At 43.0% G+C, this 11,571-nt stretch overlaps 1 non-coding gene across 1 annotated transcript; it reads right to left on the bottom strand.

Annotated features, from left to right (window-relative positions):
- Positions 1-248: 248 nt before the first annotated feature.
- On the bottom strand, positions 249-323 carry Trnai-uau. Its single transcript has one exon. It is a non-coding gene; the product is annotated as a tRNA-Ile (tRNA).
- Between the last annotated feature and the right edge of the window lie 11,248 nt (positions 324-11,571).

Raw genomic sequence — 11,571 nt, 5'->3', positions numbered from 1 at the left:
TGTGAGAGTGTGAGGGTTACAGTAAACAGGTTGTGGTGCATCGGAAAAAAGCTACCGGATATCCAGGAGAGGTCTGTATGGTGACCGTAGCCACGTTAGTCTCTCACAGAGAAATCTGCATGGTATCTGTAATTCTTCATCGTAACGCAATTTCGATGTTGCAACTTCAACATTAAATGATAATTAAATGGACACCCTAGCTGCCAACAGGCGTTGATGTACTTCATTGGGGACTTGTTGAAAATGTGTGCCCCAACCGGGACTCGAACCCGGGATCTCCTGCTTATATGGCAGACGCTCTATCCATCTGAGCCACCGCGGGCACAGAGGATAGTGCGTCTGCAGGGACTTATCCCTCGCACGCTCCCCGTGAGATCCACATTACCAACATGTCCACTCCACTACATTCGTAGTGCGCCTAATAGATGTTCGAGTCCCGGTCGGGGCACACATTTTCAACATGTCCCCAATGAAGTACATCAACGCCTGTTTGCAGCTAGGGTGACAATTTAATTATCATTTCATTTCTAGCAAAGCTGCATGGTCATCCACGGTAACTGATCTTTCGGGAACAAATACTACCGTCATATACAACTTCAACATTACATGGCTGGCTCTGAGCACTATGAGACTTAATTACTGTGGTCATCAGTCCCCTAGAACTTAGAACTACTTAAACCTAACTAACCTAAGGACATCACACACATCCATGCCCGATGCAGGATTCGAACCTGCGACCGTAGCAGTCGCGCGGTCAACATTACATTTCGAGGCTAACAGTAATCAGGTTGTGGTGCATCGGAAACAATCTACTGGAGTCACAGGAGAGGTTCCATTAGGTGACCATAGTCACGTTAGCCTTTCGTAGAGAAGTCAGCATGGAGCCCATAGTATTCAATCCTGATGCAATTCATGTGTGGCATCGTCAATGTGAGGGTGCGAGAGTTACAATAAACAGGTTGTGGTGCAACGGAAACAAGGACCTGGACTCTCAGCTGAGGTTACATGAAGTGACCGTAGCCACGTTAGTCTCCCAGAGAGAAGTCGACGTGGAGTTTGTAGTATTCAATCGCAACGCAATTTCTGTGTTGAAACGTCAATGTGAGAGTGTGTGGGTTACAGGAAACGGGTTGTGGTGCATATAAAATGAGTTAGTGGACTCCCAGAAGAGGTTCCATGCGGTGACCACAGACACGTTAGTCCTTGGAAAATAGTCAGCATAGAGCCTGTAGTATTCAATGCAACGCAATTTCTGTGTTGCATCCTCAATATGAGGGATCAAAGGGTTTCAGTAAATGGGTTCTGGTGAATCAGAAACAATCTACTGGACTCCGAGGAGAGGTTCCATAAGGTGACCATAGACGCCTTACTCTCTCGGAGAAAAGTCGGCATGGAAACCATAGTAGTCAATTGCGGTGCAATGCCTGTGATGGATCGTCAATGTGAGGTAAGTGGGATACAGTACATAGGTTGCGCGGCGTCGGAAACAATCTACCGGACTTCCAGAAGAGGTTCCATGCGGCGACCGTAGTCACATTTGACTCTCAGAGAGAAGTCGTCATGGAGCCTGCAGTATTCAATCACGATGCAATTTCTATGTCGTATCATCAAAGTGAGGGTGCAAGGGCTACACTAAAAGCGTTGTGGTGCATCAGAAACAAGCTAATGGACTCCCAAGACACATTCTATGTGGTTACCCAATAGACGTTAGTCTCTCGGATTGAACTCAGCATTGAGCCTGTAGTATTCAATCGCTACGCAACTTCCGTGTTGCATCTTCAATGTGAGGTTGCGAGGGTTACACTATATTGGTAGTGATGCTGCGGAAACAAGCTACTGGACTCCCAGGAGTGGTTCCATTCAGTGACCATAGCCTCGTTAGTCTCACAGAGAGAAGTGAGCTTGGAGCCTGTATTATTCTATCTATGCATCGTTAATATGGTGGTGCGATGGTTACAGTAAACGTGTTGTGGTGCATTGGAAACAAACTACTGGACTACCAGCAAAGGTTCCATTCGGTGACCGTAACCGCATTAGTGCCTCAGAGGAGTCAGTTAGGAGCCTGTTCTATTATCGCGACGCTATTTCTGTGTTGCATCGTCAATGTGAGGGTGCAAGGGTTACATCAAACGGGTTGTTGTGTAACACAGAAATTGCGTCGTGATTGGATTCTGCAAACTCCATGCTGATTTCTCTCCGAGAGACTAATGTGGCTATGGTCACCGCATGGAAACTCTCTTGAAAGTCCAGTAGCATGTTTCCAATTCACCACAACCCATTTACTGTGCCACACGCACCCTCCATAGACCATGCGACACAAAAACTACTTTACAGTCACCTGTTTATACCGTTCTGCGGCAAAATAAATGCTACTTTGCAAAATGTGGACAGCAGTGTGTGTTTGGTTTAAATGGAAGAGTAAAGATATGATGTAATGTCAGGACCTCCGGCTATATCTTTCAGTACTACATCTACATTTATACTCCGCAAGCCAACCAATGATGTGTGGCGGAGGGTACTTTACGTGCCACTGTCATTACCTCCCTTTCCTGTTCCAGTCGCGTATGGTTCGCGGGAAGAACGACTGCCGGAAAGCCTCCGTGCGCGCTCGAATCTCTCTAATTTTACATTCGTGACCTCTTTGGGAGGTATAAGTAGGGGGAAGCAATATTTTCGATACCTCATCCAGAAACGCACCCTCTCGAAACCTGGACAGCAAGCTACACCGCGATACAGAGCGCCTCTCTTGCAGAGTCTGCCACTTGAGTTTGCTAAACATCTCCGTAACGGTATCATGCTTACCAAATAACCCTATGACGAAACACGCCGCTGTTCTTTGGATCTTCTCTATCTCCTCTGTCAACGCGACCTGGTACAGATCCCACACTGATGAGCAATACTCAAGTATAGATCGAACGAGTGTTTTGTAAGCCATCTCCTTTGTTGATGGACTACATTTTCAAAGGACTCTCCTAATGGATCTCAACCTGGGGTACCCGCCTTACCAACAATCAATTTTTTATGATCGTTCCGCTTCAAATCGTTCTGCACGCATACTCCCAGATATTTTACAGAAGTAACTGCTACCAATGTTTGTTCCGCTATCATATAATCATACAATAAAGGCTCCTTCTTTCTATGTATTCGCAATACATTACATTTGTCAATGTTAAGGGTCAGTTGCCACTACCTGCACCAAGTGCCTATCCGCTGCAGATCTTCCTGCATTTCGCTGCAATTTTCTAATGCTGCAACTTCTCTGTATACTACAGCATCATCCGCGAAAAGCCGCATGGAACTTCCGACACTATCTACTAGGTCATTTATATATATTGTGAAAAGAAATGGTCCCATAACACTCCCCTGTGGTACGCCAGAGGTCACTTTAACGTCTGTAGACGTCTCACCATTGAGAACAACATGCTGTGTTCTGTTTGATAAAAACTCTTCAATCCAGCCACACAGCTGGTCTGATATTCTGCAGTCTCTTACTTTGTTTATCAGGCGACAGTGCGGAACTGTATCGAACGCCTTCCGGAAGTCAAGGAAAATGGAATCTACCTGGGAGCCTGTATCTAATATTTTCTGGGTCTCATGAACAAATAAAACGAGTTGGGTCTCACACGATCGCTGTTTCCGGAATCCATGTTGATTACTACAGAGTAGATTCTGGGTTTCCGGATATGACATGATACGCGAGCAAAAAACATGTTCTAAAATTCTACAACAGATCGATGTCAGAGATATAGGCCTATAGTTTTGCGCATCTGCTCGACGACCCTTCTTGAAGACTGGGACTACCTGTGCTCTTTTCCAATCATTTGGAACCTTCCGTTCCTCTAGAGACTTGCTGTACACGGCTGTTAGAAGGGGGGCGAGTTCTTTTGCGTACTCTGTGTAGAATCGAATTGGTATCCCGTCAGGTCCAGTGGACTTTCCTCTGTTGAGTGATTTCAATTGCTTTTCTATTCCTCGGACACTTATTTCGATGTCAGCCATTTTTTCGTTTGTGCGAGGATTTAGACACTGATTTCTAATTATCGTGGAGAGAGCACAACAAAAAATATTTTCGTCCATTTTATTTGCAAACCAGCATACATTCGAAGAGGAATGACGCAATTTTAGTGAAATTTCCTACTAGAATTCAAAGAGAAACAACAGAATTTTAGTTCAATATTTATAGTTTGTTGTAGCACGTTAGCACATGATAATTTGTCACCACTGGCCAACACTGACAACCGAAGTAAACATCTACAGCACAGCAGGGGCACACAACACAGGTGGCCCTTTGGAACAAAGGAATGACTTGTTTGGTGGCTAGGACGAGAGTTCCTTTGTGTGCAGGGGCCATGTTACCTTACATAACTTCTACCATACCCCATATGTCGAGAGAAGAGTTCTGACAGCTGAGAGCGCAGTTGCCAGTATTCGACATAGACGGGCAGCGAGACAGTGGCGGGGGTAGCGGGCTGAGACCTTCCCGTCCCACCCTTCAGCCCGCAGCAGCACTCGGCTCCTTCATAACCTAACAATGCTGCGTCATTCATTGCAGCATTGCTGTAGGGGCAGCATTCTGCTGTCCGAGGTATTACTTGATGCAAAATTTTTTCACATACGCTGCCAGTGTTTGTCACCTTACACAAACACACACATAAATATTTTCTTTGACCCATTAATTACCAGTGTCCTATTTTGAGGACAGAGCACATATTTATTTATAAATACACAATAAATTATTAATTTGCAACTATTACTGTTCTACATCATTTGTTGATGCTTTTTATAACAAATGTATGCTTACAGGAAATTAAAAACAATAAATCCTAGCATTAATTGATTATTGAATACTAAGGCACACTTTTTGTTATCACAGGTATTTTCTTTATTGACAATTTAGTAATATTTGAAATATGTGGCAAAGATCTTTTTGTGTTTATTTATGGTCAACAATGTGTGTTTTAAACTACTTGCATCGTTAGCTCAATTGGAGTTATATTCATTGTTTTCCATTGTTATAAAATTTGGTGTACTCGAAATAGGACACTGGGACTTGGTGTTATCATTTCAGTTATTTGTATTGCTGCATGTTCGAATATGAAACTCTGCTACTGCTGACGTATTTTCTTTTTAGAATGCGGTAATTTTACCAGATTCCGTCCCTGAGGTAGGTAACGACCCCTCTGTTTCAAATTTGCGTTATACTGTGGAAAGGATCCAGAAGATACTGCAAGGGATGACCTACTATTGGGATCAAGAGTAGTCCTAAACATACTGGACTGCATTGAAAAACCCGAGAATCATTGTGTGTACTTTGACAATTTCTTCACTAGTAGAGATCTTCTGATTCATCTGAGAACTTTGGGTTTTTGAACAACTGGGACTGTCAGAGAGAATCGAGTCGGTGACTGTCCACTACTGAGCAGCAACGAACTGAAAAAGACAGTTCGAGGAAACTGTGACTACCAATTCGACAGGAACGGTGAAGTCTTATTTGTTCGATGGCACGACAACAGGTGCGTTACAATTGGTACAAATTTTGACAAAGTTGAACCTTTGGGAGCAGGTACGCGATACAGTAGAGAAGCAAGTAAGAAGACGCAAGTGCAACAACCTGCCGTTTTGAAGTCGTATAACGCATACATGGGAGGTGTTGACCACCATGACTGGTTAGTTGGAAAATATGCGACGGTAATTAGAGGGAAAAAATGGTACTGAGTCCCATTTACACGTAAGCTGGAAATGGCCCTCGTAAATGCCTGGCTCTTCTACAGACTAGTACATGAGAAAAATGCACTGGATTTACTGAATTTCAGACGTGCTGTTACAGTTACATACATGAAATTGGACACTGGAAGACCAAATATTGGAATACCCATCAAATCAGTTGAGAGTGATTCCAGACATCAGGTTTGATGGAATTGGTCATATGATTGACAAAAGAAGCACGCAGAGAAGATGTGTAAGAGCTAAATGCAACGGGAAACCAAAAACATATTGTGTTAAATGCCGTGTAACACTGTGTGTGAAGTGTTTTGTTCCATTTCACAAGAAATAAATAGTTAAGACTTGAATACAGTTTAGTATGCCATACGATGCTATTAGATCCCAGTGTCCTATTTTGAGGACGGCCATTATATCAGCATGTATAAATATTCTTCGGCTATTTTTGTACTTACTGTTGGTTGGTTGGTTGGTTTTGGGGAGAGAGACCAAACAGCGAGGTCATCGGTCTCATCGGATTAGGGAAGGAAGTCGGCCGTGCCCTTTCAGAGGAACCATCCCGGCATTTGCCTGGAGCGATTTAGGGAAATCACGGAAAACCTAAATCAGGATGGCCGGACGCGAGATTGAACCGTCGTCCTCCCGAAGTACTTACTGTGGTTCATACACCACGTACATTATAATTAAGGAATAGAAAATTCAATTTAAAACAAATAATAACTTGGGACTTAATGGGTTAATGATGTTGCAGCCATTTGACTGCAACAATTTTTATTTTATTGTTATATGGGTGCAAATTTCGCTGTATTTCATACCAGTCTGATATCTTTTGACATATAAATAAGTTACTGTACTTGAAAATGGCCTATGGCAGAACTCTGGATCGTATAACAAAAACATGAAAATTATTACCTTCAAACGGCGGTAACATCATTAAAAAAATTACCATGACTATGGTTCCAGCCAAAATAAAAATTACAGACAATCAGATTTTCAACATTAATAAGGTAAAGCGAATTGCACAAATGTTACGTGTAAAATATCGTATATGTACGCCACCTCTGTTTTTCGTGCGGGAGAATGGAAACCCCGAGATCATCGTCATTTGATTGGTCATCTCTCCTCATGACCACATGGTCTTCAGTATCTTCGTTGCTGCTGTCCTCATCGTCTGATAAAGAAATTACAATATTATGAACAGATTCTTCTCTTACACCTTCTTCAATGTTTGACCTTGTAATCTCTTTCCACACGTGGTTCACGACGTTCTTCCAATTTTCTGGCGTTATTCGTGTGACAGCCTCATTTACCAGCCTCTTTCTGCCTCACAACGTAAAGGTTTTGTTTCGCTCAGCAACATCTGCGCACAGATGAGTTCAATTACGTTGTAATGCCAGTGTTACTGTGGAAGACGTATAACCTTGTGGTCATGGTTCTCTACTAATGTATCAATCACATAATGCGTCTTCTGTGGCTTGTATCGTTTCATTAATTCCAGAAGTTCCGCTTTCCGCATATTCTGTTCAAAGCCTATTTTATTCTCTTTCAACCAGCTGACTATTTCGTCTCTCCTTGCAGCAGCCGTCGGTGCCTCATTTAACTGTACGGAATGGTATGGTACATTGTCCATCACAAAAGCACTATCAGAACTCGCGTTTGGTAGCAAACGAGTAACGAACCAGTCTCTGAATGTATCTGCGTTCATCTCCTCGTGGTAGTCGACAGTTTTTTTTACTGACATCATCATAGTACCGGGCGCAAAACCGTTCATAGGGCCAGCATCAACTATAATTAGTCACCCTCCCTTACCAGTTCGCACACTAAATAGTTCCGTGGTGCATGTCGTCTGTCCATGCAACGGAATGTGCACGACACACGTTGACCCATGCTTTGTCAATCCATATTACATTTTCCAGATTCATTGCTAGCACCTCGCATAGGAAACGACATATCCATGCTACAATGTCTTCATGTTCCATTAATACCTTTCGTCCTAAGAACTTTTCCCAACGGAAGCCATTTTTTTTTCCAAAACAATGGAGAGACTTGTCGTTCTGCCTGTGAACAAACCATTGCCTGACAGTGATGCCATCAACTTTTTAAGTGTCAGACGGTCCTTCCTGCTGTAGTGTGCGTATATCTGTTGCTTGATAGCACTGTCGTCAAAGTTTTCTGTTTCAGTCACATGACATGATCTCTTCCTTGACTTTCCAGGCAGCAGAATAACAGGACTCGCAGCTGAATCGGCAGCCTCTTTATCATTTATGACTCTCTTCATTGTCGCTGTAGACATGTTCAACCACTTTACTCACTGACATCAAAGGCCCACCATTGTCCATTTCCCTTTCAAAATAAACACACAATCTGTATATAAATTCGCGTGCTTGAGATTTCACTGTAGCTCCTTTCACAAAATCCCTCTTCTCTGCACTCAGGCAGCCATTTTCCACTTATGCACACTTATACACACTTTTCCACTTATACACACAGCAAGAAACTCACAGAATCAGCGGAATGCACACGTATACACGCAAACCTGAATGTAGCATGTGTCGCAACTGACTGAAAGCAGTGGTCGCCCAGCACAATGGCAACACTGTGGCGTTGCCACAGTAACGTAAACAAAATCTCATGATCTGATTGGCCATCGTGGATGCACGAAGCGCATGCGCCAAGGCCACATCAACTGTCAGAGCTCTTCTCTCGCCATATGGCGTATAGTTGTTTTCCATGACTTATTTCCCTCTCCATTCTACCACGTCTCAGTTGGTCAACTAAGCCATTATCTGGTAGTATGCCTTCTTTTTTGTTTTTGAGCACTTTATCTTCTACGTAACAAGTATACGTTCTTTGTGGCCATGTCCTCATAATAACGGCAAAATTTGTTTTGTACATTTACTCATCATCAGTGATTCGCCCTGTAACAGTCTGTCCTCTATTGTGGCTTCAAAACTGCATTATACACATTTGGGTGAGATACTAAACCCTGACTGGAAGAGTTGTTATTTATTGTTATCTATCTATGCACCAATAGCGCAATGTTCACTGGAATACACTCTCTGAAATTCTGAAGATAGCAGAGATAAAATATATGGAGCAAAAGGCTATTTACAACTTATACAGAAACCAGACTGCAGTTTTAGGAGTCAAAGGATATGAAAGGAAAGCAATAGTTGAGAAGGTAGTGGAAGGTGGAAGGAACTAATACATGGATGATAGCAGTCCAGACAAAACGGAACAGAAATTTTCGGAACGTGGTGCTTACAGAATAGTACTGGCTTTGAAAGGGTAGGTCAAGTAACTAATGAAGAGACAGCGTATCTAAATGGCAAAAAAAAAGAAATTATTATGAAACTTGACTAAAAGGAGGGATCCTTTGATGGGACCGTATCCTGAGGCACTGTAAGGAAGATAGGGGGGAGGGGAGGGTCTAAAAATGTAGACAGAGACCATGGCTCGAATGCAGTAATCAGGTTCAAATGGATGTGGGTTGCAGTAGTTATGAAGTAGAGATGGAGAGGATAGATAGCACAGGACAGACCAGTTTGGAGGGCTACATCAAACCAGACTTCGGACTGAAGACCACAACAACAACAACAACATCTGTACACCGCTCTGTAACACCTCGAGTAAGCATTTCAACTGTTCAGTGGTCTGTGTATATCAATTTAAACTTTCGTTTTCCGGCACATGCTGCGTTCGATACGCAGCAATCGTTGAAGTGTATGAACATTTTCTTAGTTGTGCCTTTTCGGTTTATAATATTATGGATATAGCTTTGCTCCATAAACAATATTCAGAAGTGTGTGACCAGTCTTGTCATGGTCCGCGCGGCTCTCCCCGTCGGAGGTTCGAGTCCTCCCTCGGGCATGGGTGTGTGTGTGTGTGTGTGTGTGTGTGTGTGTGTGTGTGTGTGTTTTGTCCTTAGCGTAAGTTAGTTTAAGCTAGATTAAGTAGTTTGTAAGCTTAGGGATCGATGGCATCAGCAGTTTGGCCCCATAAGATCTTACCACAAAATTTCAGAAGTGTGTGGGGACATCGATTGGTGCTTTTCCGCTCTGCGGTGCTGTTTCTCTGATGGAATTAAGTGTATGGCTTTCTACCGCACATTTCACGTGTCACAACAAAATTTTCCGCGAACAGGGCAATCAATATCCACTACAGTCCGATCCGGGAACGATGGCGGTTTGCTCAGGTCGACAGAGGACGGGGGTTGCATTGTTACCGGTTCCAAAGGACAGTTGCGGTACGCCTATACACGTGCTTTGCGCAAATTATGTCTCTCGCTTGCTTGTGTAGAATCTATCGCTAGCCACCACAATCAGCCACGACAACACGCAACAAATGAATAAAAATTCACTAAATGACTCGCAACGGTCGTGTAAAGCGCTGGCATAGCATACAACTTTCGCAGTAGAGCGCTCTGAACGCTGCTGAACGCTCATTGGCTGTCGGAGAACATGTGACGTAGGTGCACACAACAAGCCGAAACTCGACCACCATTGTTCGTTAACTCCAACTACGATTTTTAACCTATATCTTAGGATTTAATTTCTAGGTTTTTATATGGGATTTCTAACTTGCTCGATACACTCTAAGGAAAAAAAAAAGGACGCATCACAAAGAAATTATCTGAATGGAACGGAGATCGGTGATATGATATACATGTACAGACAACAAATCATTATAATTTCAGAAAAAATGAATGATTTATTCAAGAGAAAGAGCATCAAAAATTGAGGAAGTCAAAAACGTGTTGTTCCACCTCTAGCCCTTATGCAAGCAGTTATTCTGCTTGGAACTGCTCGACATGTACATCAAATCTAGCCAGTTCCGTCCCCTTCGGATAATTTCTTCGTACTGCGTCGTTGTTATTTGAGTTGGAGTGGGAGTGACATGAAGCAAGTACCGTAATTTTTAGAGGCATTGTAGTCTTTGCAAGGAATTTATATCTATTTGTGAATATTTTTGTACTCTTCCTCTCACTGCTCTTAGACCTGCTTCCCAATATTTAAGGTGGAGACATTTTGAAGGTGTTTATGAGTACAATACCTATGGTGTTGTTGTTGTTGTTGTTGTTGTTGTGGTCTTCAGTCCAGTGTCTGGTCTGATGCAGCTCTCCATGCTACTCTATCCTGTGCAAGCTCCTTCATCTCCCAATATCTACTGCAACCTACATCCTTCTGAATCTGTTTAGTGCATCCATCTCTTGGTCTCCCTCTACGATTTTTACCCTCCACGCTGCCTTCCAATACTAAATTGGTGATCCTTTGCTGCCTCAGGATATGTCCTACCAACCGATCCCTTCTTCTGGTCAAGTTGTGCCACAAAATTCTCTTCTCCCCAATTCTATTCAATACCTCCTCATTAGTTAATGCTTTTATTTTGTCAGCTCTAGCCATTCGGCAGTGTTATGTCATGATCAAGACTATCATAAAAATGGCTCTGAGCACTATGGGACATAACTTCTGAGGTCATCAGTCCCCTAGAACTTAGAACTACTTAAACCTAACTAACCGAAGGACATCACACACATCCATGCCCGAGGCAGGATTCGAACCTGCGACCGTAGAGGTCGCGCGGTTCCAGACTGTAGCGCCAAGACTCTCATACATAGGTCTCGACTTGCGAGGGTTTATTTCTTCGTTGGATGAATTTGAGTAAGTAGTGACTAGCAAAGGACTTGGAAGAGCAGTTGAACGGAATGGACAGTGTCTTGAAAGGAAGATATAAGATGAACATCAACAAAAGCAAAACGAGGATAATGGAATGTAGTCGAATTAAATCGGGTGATACTGAGGGAATTAGATTAGGAAATGAGACACTTAAAGTAGTAAAGGGGGTTTGCTA

Source organism: Schistocerca piceifrons, chromosome 3 (genome assembly GCF_021461385.2).
Source record: "Schistocerca piceifrons isolate TAMUIC-IGC-003096 chromosome 3, iqSchPice1.1, whole genome shotgun sequence".
Classification (NCBI taxonomy): Eukaryota; Metazoa; Arthropoda; class Insecta; order Orthoptera; family Acrididae; genus Schistocerca; species Schistocerca piceifrons.
The sequence above is the reverse complement of the archived record's forward strand: the minus strand, read 5'-3'. Positions and strand labels throughout refer to the sequence as shown.